This window comes from Helianthus annuus, chromosome 2 (genome assembly GCF_002127325.2).
Source record: "Helianthus annuus cultivar XRQ/B chromosome 2, HanXRQr2.0-SUNRISE, whole genome shotgun sequence".
Classification (NCBI taxonomy): domain Eukaryota; kingdom Viridiplantae; phylum Streptophyta; class Magnoliopsida; order Asterales; family Asteraceae; genus Helianthus; species Helianthus annuus.
Genome location: NC_035434.2, coordinates 153,657,704 through 153,668,088, shown reverse-complemented (window position 1 = coordinate 153,668,088; position 10,385 = coordinate 153,657,704).

The following is a 10,385-nucleotide window of genomic DNA, read 5'->3' as shown; positions in this document are numbered from 1 at the left end:
ATGGCGCTTTTTGTCATACCATCTGGTATTCTCAATCAATAGGGATTAAAGAGATATCAATTATATATGCTAACGCACCTCCTCTCGAGAGGGGATACTTCTAAAATTCTATGATCAGAAGTTTCTGACTGGAACAAAATAATGGTTCTTATAAATTTGCTTGTAAGTTTTACCTTACACTTAGTATCTGCGGTTCTTATGGGCAAATTTCTAAAAGTTTACTAAGCTTATGGTCTTATAAGGGACGTAGCAGTACCTGAAACCAAACGTAATTCTTAGAAATGGAATCATAATAAGTGATTTATCTAATGTCTTTGCTAAGGTGAACTGCCTCTAATCATACATCAAGAGGGTTAAACGCCTCCTTTCTTAATCCCTTTTAACTTAGCTGTAGAATCCTAAAAAAAAATTTTAGGGCAGTCTTAGGTTTGACTGGTTATTCATTAATCTATAAAACGTGAGCAGCGGAGGTAGATCCATCATGGATTCATAATGAGCAAGCTTTGAGACCTATGGAATTAATTTATCTAGGAACAACCGGCTAATTTATTGGACATTTATCGTATTGATTCATGGTCTTGGGATTTATATATTGGGTCGCTCAGAGGTATTTTAAAAACATGTCGCCCATGGGTCGTTCAGAGGTATTTAAATAACATGACGCCCTTTTTTTTAAATCCTACCATACGCCCGTGTTTGATCCGGGTCCCTGACACGTCTGTCCCATATGACACGTGTCTTTATTTTATTGAACACGAATTTTCGAGGTTTTATATCTGCTAACCACCATCAATTGCTTGCATTTAAGCTTGGATTCTGGGTAATTGGAATGGGGTACTATCTTAGTCAAAGATACAGAATTTGAAACATACTGTTTATGGTCTAAAACTTTTATGGCGAGGGTCAGAAAATTCTTATTCCATCTTTTCCATTTCGTGATGTGAATAATAGGTTACCCTAATAAGGTCCTTACGAGTTAAGGATACTGCCATCGAATGACGGTGGTGGATACCTTACTGTGTACTTTCCAACATAACCGCTGATACGCCTAATGGTTCCTACTTCCTCCAACAATTTTCTGTAATTGATGGCCCCTTTTTACTATCGAAGTCTCTTGACTTTCAAGAGACGAAGTACTATCAGGTATATCCTAAAAGGAATGGGGCTCCTTGCCATATATGCTTTTGTTGGGTTTATTCTTTACATTTGGGGGTATGAATATAGCTCTTCTCATGAGCAGCGACATGTGTTCTAATGCGAGCAGCATTTGGCTTCTTAAGCCTTTTTTTATGACTTTTCTCATAATCTTTCCAACAGCTGTGTTAATTACAGTTTTGGAGATTAACTCCATTAACGTTGAAATTCATATTTGATACACCATTAACATTCATCGGCTTTCTAACATCGCGACTGTTGTTGTCTCTTCTGAGTTTTCCATACTCAAAGCTTGGTGTTAATTACCAAATTCAACAAGTGCTTAGGCAATCCATACCCAGTGTCTCCTAGAATTGTCAAGGCTCATCATAAGGAGTCTTGATAACTACTTGCTTCTTATTAAACATAATATGGGCTTGGTTTCAAGACAACCAATCCACTCCTATTACTAAATTGAGTCCTTCTATTTCAAAGGAAATAAGGACAGTGGAAAAGATTGGTTCTAAGTGGATATAAAAACTTCCATCTAATGTCGCTGAAGCGGTCTCTGAGGTACCATCGACCAGTTCTTCTGAATCAAGTAATACTCTAGCATGAACGTAATTCATCAGGAAGGTTCTTGTTATGACATTGCCATCCTGAGCGGCCTCTTGAACATCAATTTAAGAGCCCCCAGCTTTGGTTTTCTTAGCCTTTCCAGGCTTCTTGGTCTTATTTGGGCAATCAGTCTTTGATGTACCCTATTTCCTTACAACCATAGCGGGTTATGTCCTTTCTATCTTGGTACTCCAAAGATTTGTGCCCTTCTTCATTACAGATTTCACAAGGCTCAGCTTGTGAATTCCAAATGCCCTTCTCTTTAGTCGCCTTCTTTGGGCAGCGGGTCTTTATGTGCCTCTTCTCGCCACAATCATAGCATGTGGCGTCCTTCAAGTCTTTCAAACATGAGTCTTGTGATCTGTCTTCATACAGATGCCACATCTCATGATCTGCTTTTGGATACATTTTCCGAAGTGCTTCTTCCCGCAGGTTTTAGGTTTGGGTTTTGCCTTCTTTGGCTTGGACTGGTTATAGCTTGAACCGGTCTTACCCTTTTTATAACCCTTATTTGAGTATCATTGCACCTTCGCTTATGATCCTTCAACGCACGGTCCACAGCGTTGATTACGGCTAAATCTATCATAGCCCGCAACTCGGTGCTTGTTAAATTCAGTCTCGCATCATCATTTTGATCAACTGGATGATTGTGAGCTTCAGAGGAGTCAACCATTGCGAAGTTTAGAAGGCTACTAACTAAGTAGTAATAATTTATTTAATTACATAGAGAATTGTCGAACTTGATAATTAATTAGCCATGGTGCGAACAAACCATCTAGGCCAATAGATAGTATAAGATTTATTTGATTATGTTTTGCCTAGGTTTTTAAATAAACCATCTTTGGCGTTCACACAGAATCTAATCCTTCTTATTAGACAGGGGATATAAGTCACAACTGTCAATGTCGTACAGACACTTCATACAGCACAAAGGCTTGTTTCAAAGGATTCTTTAGATGGCACAAAGCCTTGTCACAAGGACAATCTCTAACATAATCAATGATTCCTTTGGATCGGAAAATTTCATAGTTCATTGTCTTGACAAGAAGTTATGAAATAAAACCATCTTTTTCATGCATACATCCTTACCCGCAGGTATACATCCCAGATGGATGTTTAGATGCGTACATCATGTTCGACGTTTATTAGACATGATTCCTATTGATACTTTAGGCTAAACGAGGGGTTTAGAAGATCTCTAATATAAGGATGACAAGTGTGATTTCATCGCATCATCCATTGTCAGAAGTGTTAACACGTTTTCAGGTGTAAACAAGGATTTTGAACCTTTAGAATAGGCTCATATGAATTTACTAAAATTTATAACCTATGGTTTTTAATAACCATTCTAGTTATTTTGATAAATGTACAACTGTTCAAAATCACATTCTTTTAGATTCCGGAATGTTTCACTGTTGTGGGTAACGTGAAATGAACCACCCGAATCCATGACCCAGGAATCCACACTTCTCTCCACGCTACAGATTAGAGTGTCATCATCAACTGCCCGGTTTACAGCAGTGTACTTTTCTTTCTTCTCATTCGGACATGTATTCCTAAAATGTCATACCTCTTTGCAATTCCAACAAATCACATCACTCCGAGCCCTAGACTAACTCCTCTTTCTGTTCCTGCTCCCACTACCTCGATTATTTTTTCTTCCTCTGCCAACATTTAGTAATTCACTCAGTGATTCACCTGATCTTTTCCTTCTGGCGTCCTTGCTCAGAATAAGATTACGAATCCCCTCAAAACTAAATCTGCCAGTACCTACTGAACTGGAAATCGCTGTAACAATTCCTGCCCAACTGTTTGGCAATGAAGATAATAACAGTAAAGCTTGAACTTCATCTTCGAATACGATGACCACTAACTCAAATCTGCCCAAAATCGAATTCAACTTGTTGATGTGCTCTGTAACTGGACTGCCTTCTCTCATTCTTGTGTTAACCAGCTCTCGAATAAAAAATATCTTATTATCTGCTAAAGGCTTTTCATACATATTAGAAAGGGCTAACATCATACCACTAGCTGAGGTTTCCTTCACGATGTTAAATGCCACTGACTTCGATAACACCAATGTAATAGCTGCCCTGGCCTCACTATCTTTCAATTCCCACTCTGTTGGTCCCATCTTCTCTGGTCTAACCCCTAATAATACAATATCCATATCTTTTTGAACCAATAATGCCTCAATTTACATTTTCCACCATCTAAAATATGTACCATTAAACTTCTCAGTTTGCACATTCCCGTCTTTTGCCATGATAAACAATAACACAACTAAACGAATCTGAAATCAAAATAAATAGAAAATCAAACTGAAACAACTTAAACAAATAACACCTGATCACTGGCCTACAGTTCTATTTCTCTGATCTCAAATGAACATTACTCTAAAAAATACGCTGATCAATGGGTCAAAAACTGAGCTCAATCCAAAAAATCTCCTTGGTCAACACCTATTTGACCTAATCACACAAGCAACAACAAGTACCTGTAACACCTCGGAAATTTATATCGAATCATATGGCAACACGTGTCCAATCAACTTTCAAATATGCCAAATTGTTTGGATGAGAGGGACCATATATGTAAATTGTGGAAGATTGGCTGTGGAGGGATCATATGCAATAAATTGCCAAAATTTGGCTTCTGAAGGACCCTTACGGACCGTCAGGTAGTTAAAAATATTGTTTCTGATAATCCTTTACGGATTGCAAGACTTAAGTCTTACAGACATCATATCATCCATGGTCCTTTGAAGTTCAGGGATCGTGGATGCTAACATCAAACATGAGACTTTCATAGAGTCATCAAAGTGCTTTGCATAGTTTCTATATGCAACAGTTTGCTGATTGATGGGCTCATCAGTGTCTAGCATATCAAGAACATACAGTTTGTTCTCCACCTTGAGAACAATTTTCAAATTGTGGTGCCAGTCCATGAAGTTGGAGTGGTTCAGTTTGTTCTTCTCTAAGATGGACTTGAGAGAGAATTGGGAGGAATCGTTTTCAGCTGACATCTACAAAATTCAAAATTAATGAATAGTATTTTATGTTTTTAATATCTTAATTTAATTTTATGATCCAAAAGCAAAATTTTAATATGAGATCTCCATTCATCAAATCATAGTGAACTGGCTTAAGCACTATTGATGCGTGTGTAGTGTATATATAGTTTAGATATATAATTAAGCCCTTTTTACACCTTTAGCCAAGTTTTAAATTTATAAAACACGATATTTACTAACACTAAACACACATATGGGCAAGTGTACCCATCGTGGACGTAGTATAGTGTTGGTAAGATACCGAGGTCGTCCAAGGACACAAGAGCTTTTAGTACCGGTTCATCCTCAACGTCTAATCAAATCAAAAAGTTAGAAAATGTTTTTAAACTAAGAAAATAAAAACTAACTAAATGCTGAAAAATAAAAATAAAATAAAAACAGATAGACAAGATGAATCACTTGGATCCGACTCGTGTATTAGTATAACCTTTGATTATTTTCGCACTTTTGCACTTGTTTAAGAGATTATCTTAGTTATTGTCGTAGGCCCCTCTTTTGAAGGCGACGTTACCCTCAACCCAGTAGTTTGAGTCAGCAAGGATACAATCCTAAAGGGTTGGATTATTGGAAGATAATGAATTAAGTTATTAATGCAAATTATGGTAGGCCCCGCTTTTGGCGGTGACGTTACCCTCGGCTAAGTAGTCTGAGTCAGCAGGGATACAGTCCTAAATAGCCGGGTTATAGTATTAATAGTAGTTAACTTATGAGGGGGTCAAAGAGTTTGGATCCCCGCCATTCAATACCTATGGGCATTGAAGGAGATCCTACTAAATTTGTCCCAGGTCCCTTGCAGGACCTCTAAACGCTGAACAAGGGCAAGACCCTTACCAAACCGTTCCCTTAACCCCCGACCAGGTAGCCAACATACCTCCATATAGACCGTGGAGATATGAATGGTGAAAATCTTTTATTTTATATAGACAGTAAAATAATGCCAAGACACCACGGACAAACGATAAGGAAAGATCACCTTCAACATAAGCAACTAGTTATTAAAGTCATTAATACAAAACCAAATAAAAAGTGCAAAAGATTAAAAATAAAAAGTATTATACTAAACACTTGTCTTCACCAAGTGATGTAAGAGACTTAGGCAAACATGGCCTTGATTGTCAAGAACTCTTACTATCAATCTTGGATCCCGAGACGACTCACACACTCTACGATGGACAATGGATGATGGTGGTGGATGATGGTGTTATGGTGGTGGTGGGTGGTGGATGAAGTGTGAGAGAGGTGGTGTGCCAAGGGATGAGTTGGAATGAAACCAAGCACTCCTATTTATAGGCTGAACAGAAGGCTGGGCACGCCCCCGTGCCCGTCTGACACTCTCTCTCTTCATTAATTGTAATTCGCAATTACAATTAATGCGCCTGCTGTACTTTCGACACGCCCCCGTGCTCACTGGACACGGCCCCGTGGTGGGCAATAGAAGCTTCTACAGGTTTGTCTTTTCTGCTGCTTCTTGGGCACGGCCCCGTGCTGGCTGAGCACGGGGCGTGTTCAGGCTTCTGTTTTCTTTTCTTTGCTTGGGAGGATGCCGTTGAGGGTTCGGGCAATCTACTTTTGTTCCTTTTCTTGTATTTATGTTAGAATTAGCTGTCTTTTTGCTTCTTTTGTGAATTTGAGCTCATTTCATCCTGAAAATACAAAAGGAAGACAAAAACACTCTTTTTCCAACATTAGTACTTAAAAAAAGGTTAGTTTTATGCCTTATTTGATGTAATTTATATGTTGCATTTTACACATATCAAATACCCCCACACTTGAACTTTTGCTTGTCCTCAAGCAAAACTCTTTAAATGTGGCTTACACTCCCAAATGGAATGGGTAGAAGAGAAGGTTTTTTTCTCTTTTTTTTTGGCCTGTCATAGAGTGTCGGGAATCCAAGAATTTTTTTGGGTTTTATTTTTATTTATTTACAATCCTATTCGTTATGATTTATTTAGAACGTTTAATAAGATAAATTACTTATTTGGGCATAACATGCCTTTTTAAAATTTCATTTATATACAAGTTCACATACCTCACGGGAGAAATCACTCAGCACTCGGTCGAAGGTGTATTTTTGGTGAATCACTCGAGAGCGGCATGGAACTTACGCCTACCATAGGCTTGCCAAGCAATCAATCCTCCTCCTTTTTTTTAACTTTATACCTTTGTAAATATCAAGAGGACTTTTTCGGGTGAAGGGTTAGGCTTGGGCTAAAGGTGGGTGGTTGGGTTAGTGGTTAGTAAAAGGGCGAAAAGCGTAAAAAGCGTCGGTTTTTCGTAAAACACTTTGTTTTTAGTGACTTTTTATTTTGAAGTATTTCTCCAAACAAGCTTTTGTTTGCATAGCTTTGTTTGTTTTTAACTTCATCATTTTTTTTGTAGTCACTTAAAAGAACGAGCTTGCGAAAAACCGAGCTTGTTACTAAAATAAAGGGTGAAAAATAAAAAGGGGTTTTGGTGGGTAAAAAGGGTTTAGGGTAAAGAAACGAAAGGTTTAGGCTCAAAGGGGTTAACTAGGGGGATTTTGGGTAGGTGGTAAAAAAAATTGAAAAATAATGGTGTAGAAAGAAAAATGGTTAGTCCTAATGCCTCCATCATTTACTTACTTGGGTTTAAGTTGGTAAGGACCGGGAATGAATCGTCGTGGCAAGTTCTAGAGTTGTAAGAACCGAGCGGCTATTCACACAAGAAACGGAAAATGAGCATTTAGTCTAAGGATGTAAATTTGTATGCTCAATAAAGGCTCAAAACTCACTTTTGTGGGAATGGGTTTTTAATGTGATCAAGTATATATAATCAAATTTTAACTAGATTTGTTATGCCGTTTCATAATTTTCTTATGTTGGTTCTTGTTATCACGACGCTTTCGGTTGTAAAATTTATAAAAATATAACCTTTTTAATCTTGGGATTCCTAACTTAAACTTTAGACAAGTAAAGAAAAAAATGAAAATTTTTGAAAAAATTTGGGGTGTTTAGCGGTTCCAATAGAGTTTTGTGTAAGGCTTGTTGTTAGGACTTGCAAAATTTCAAGGTTTTAGCTTCCCCCCCCCAACTTAAATTACACATTATCCTCAATGTGTCCCAAAAATAAATTTTTAGGTTGATTGGATGTGTAATGTGGTGTTAAAAAGCAAAGATTTATGTTACTGGCAGTCTGGACACGGCCCCGTGGGGACCGGACACGGCCCCGTGTTCAGGTGCCAGTAACAGAAATTAAAGAAATGAGACAGAAGCTTGGACACGGGGGCATGTCTGGTGAACACGGCCCGTGTCCAGTTACCTAAACTGGGCGTTTTTTCTGCAGATGGCTCAACACGGGGCCATGTTGGTTGAGCACGGCCCGTGTTGAGCCTTCTGTAATGGATATTTGTGTCGGGTTGCCTCGTTCTTATGCATGGGGCCATTTTTCTCGTTCCCTTTTTCATCCATTACCACCACGAGTGTGTTTTATTCCTGCAAATTAAAACTAAAAGTTTAAAGTAAACTAAGGATAGTTCCGCGGAATGCCTCCGTGGCGCGCCACATTTATAAGGGTCCTTGGCTAGACCCAATGTGAGGTTATATATTTTCTGAGTGGGATGCTTGGCGTCCCATGTTACACCGTCGGAGAGCAGCATCCAAACTCGAATCAATAACCTTCATGTAGTTGACCGGGTCGTCGTCCTCTATTCTTTTCCCAACTCCGAATTTTACTTCATCATCCCCATACCTCAAAGTGAGTGTTCCGTCATTCATATCTACCACCGCTTGTGCGGTGGCAAGAAATGGTCTCCCTAGTATGAGGGGGACCTCGGTGTCTTCCTCCATATCGAGTATGACAAAGTCGGCTGGGTAGACGAATTTGCTTACCTTTACCAAGACATTTTCAATGACACCTTGCGGGAATTTGACGGATCGATCAGCAAGTTGTATGCTCATTTTTGTAGGACTCGTTGTTCCTAGGCCGAGTCTTTTAAACATAGATGAGGGCATGAGGTTAATGCTAGCCCCAAGGTCGGCTAGTGCATTACGAACAGGGGACTCCCCGATTGAGCAGGGAATCGTGAAGCTTCCGGGATCGATTTTCTTTTGGGGAAGTTTATTGAGTACGAGGGCTGAGCATTCTTCGCCTAAATTGACTAATTGCAAATTTTCAATTTTCTTTTTATGAGTGAGGAAGTCCCTCATGAACTTAGAGTATTTGGGCATTTGGGTTAGGACCTCAATAAAAGGAATATTGACATGCAATTGCTTTAACAGACTTTCGAACTTCGCGAATTGCTCATTGGTCTTTTGACGAATTAACCTACCGGGGTACGGAACTCGAGGAGCCTTGGTAGGCTCTGGTGGCGGAGGGGAGTTCTTTTCCTGCAGAGGTGTGGGTACCATTTCTTCTGTCGGCGGCGGCGCTTCTGCAGGCCCTACGGTGCGGTTTTGTAGCGTGATGAGATGAACTTGCGCTTTTGGGTTTGTTTCGGTATTGCTAGGTAATGCGCCTTGCGGTCTCTTGGCAAAATTTTGAGCTATTTGATTTAATTGTTTTTCTATGTTTTGAATACTAGCTTGTTGATTTCTAAATATTTGATTCTAATTGTAGAAATCTTTCCGAGTTTTTCTTTTCAGTGTCGGAGATGAGGCGAGATACAGTATCTTCAAGCCTTTCTCGTCCACTTTGTTGTTGAGTGAAATTTTGCGACTCATTTCTTGGTTGTTGAAAGTTTGTTCGTTGGGTTTGTTGGTTACTACTATTGCCGGGTTCTCTCCAACCAAGGTTTGGGTGGTTTCGCCATCCTTGGTTGTAAGTTCCCGTTGGAGGACCCGACGGCCTAGGTCTATTATCAATGTAGCTTACCGATTCTTGTTAATCGTCCGTTTCTTTCATACAACTCCAATTTTCATGTGGCCCACCACACCCTTCACAAGCCATAACCGAGACTGTTTTTGTCATTTCTAATTTTTTTATTTTTGAAGAAAGGGCCTCGATTTGGGCTTGTAAAGAAGTGCTTTCATCGACCTTATAGGCGCCCGGGGCAATAGATTTATTGCCTCGGGGGGTGTGCCATTGAAAATTGGTTTGAGCAATTTCCTCAATTTGGTTATATATTTCATGCGGGCGTCGATTACCTAAAAGTCCCCCGGAGCTAGAATCAAGTGTCTGCCTTGTGTGTGGCAACAGTCCATTATAGAAAGTGGATACTTGTTGCCATATCGCAAGGCCATGATGTGACACTTGCGTAATAACTCCTTGAACCGTTCCCAAGTTTCATATAAGGATTCCCCGTCCTCTTGTGAATATGTATTAGTTTCAGTCATTAATTTAGCCGTTTTAGCGGGAGGGAAATACTTATATAGAAATTTTTGGTCTAGTTCATCCCAGGTGTTTACCGATCCAGCTGGGAGGGCGTTGAGCCAAGCTTTCGCTCGGTCTTTTAGTGAGAAAGGAAACATTCGGAGGCGGATGGCGTCATTTGATGCTCCATTGATCCGAAAGGTATCACATATTTCTAAGAAATTAGTAATATGTAGATGGGGATCCTCGTCCGCAAGCCCATGGAAGGTTGCGGAGTTTTGGAGCATTTGTA